The sequence below is a fragment of the Cebus imitator genome, unplaced genomic scaffold, assembly GCF_001604975.1.
Source record: "Cebus imitator isolate Cc_AM_T3 unplaced genomic scaffold, Cebus_imitator-1.0 Scaffold726, whole genome shotgun sequence".
NCBI lineage: Eukaryota > Metazoa > Chordata > Mammalia > Primates > Cebidae > Cebus > Cebus imitator.
The window spans coordinates 424,161-425,510 of record NW_016108041.1 but is presented as its reverse complement, the minus strand read 5'-3'; positions in this window follow the sequence as shown (position 1 = coordinate 425,510).

Sequence of the window (1,350 nt, the reverse complement as noted above, 5' to 3'; positions counted from 1 at the left end):
TTTTTTTGAGACAGGGTCTTTTTGTATCACTTAGGCTGTAGTGCAGTGGCATGATCATAGCTCAGTGCAGCCTCAAACTCCTGGGCTCCAGCGGTCATCCCAACTCAGCCTCCCAAGTAGCTAGGACCACAGATGCACACCACCACACCCACTTAATTTTGTTGTTGTTGTTGAAGTGGGGTCTTGCTATGTTGCCCAGGCTGGTTTCAAACTCCTGGGTTCAAGCAATTCTCCCATCTCAGCCTCCCACTGTGCTGGGGTTAGAGCCACCACACCTGGCCAGTACAGCCACTTTGGAAGACAGTTGGGCATTTTCTTATAAAGCTAAACATACTCATACCATATGATCTAGCAGTTGAGCTCTTTGGTATTTACCCAAAGAAGTTGAAAACTTAAGTCCACACAATATCTGCACACAGATGCTTATATCACCTTTATTCATAATTTTTTTTGAGACAGAGTCTTACTCCGTTGCCCAGGCTAGAGTACAGTGGTGAGATCTCAGCTCACTGCAGCCTCTGCCTTCCAGGTTCAAGCAATTCTCCTGCCTCAGCCTACTGAGTAGTGGGACTACAGGTGTGTGACACCACACCCAGCTAATTTTTTGTATTTTTAGTAGAGACAGAGTTTGGCCATGATGGCCAGGGTGATTTCAAACTCCTGACCTGTGGTGATCCACCTGCCCTTACCTCCCAAAGTGCTGGGATTACAGGTGTGAGCCACCACACCCAGCCTTTTTTCATAATTGCCAAACCTTGGAAACAGCCAGGATGTCCTGTGGTACGTGAATGAACAAACTGTGATACATCCAGAGAATGGAATATTATCCAGCATAGAAAGAAATGAGCCATAGTGAACCCAGACCATCTGACACACGTCTTAGTTAATTTAGAACATTTATTTTGCCAAGGTTGAGGACGCACAGGTCAAACAGCCTCAGGACGTCCTGACAACATGTGCCCGAGGCAGTCGGTGCACAACTTGGTCTTACACATTTTAGGGAGACACGAGACATCAATCAATATGTGTAAGAAGTACACTGGTTCAGTCTGGAAAGGCAGGAAAACTTGAAGCAAAGGCAGGAAGACTGGAAGCAGGGCGGGGTTTCCAGGTCACAGATAGGTGAGACACAAATGATTGCATTCTTTTGAGTTTCTGATTAGCCTTTCCAAAGGAGGCAGCCAGATTCACATTTATCTCAGTGAGCAGAGCGGTGACTTTGAATAGAATGGGAGGGCTCATGCCTGTAATTCCAGCACTTTATGAGGCCAAGGCAGACAGATCACAAGGTCAGGAGTTCGAGACCAGCCTGGCCAACATAGTAAAACCCCATCTCTACTAAAAAAAAAA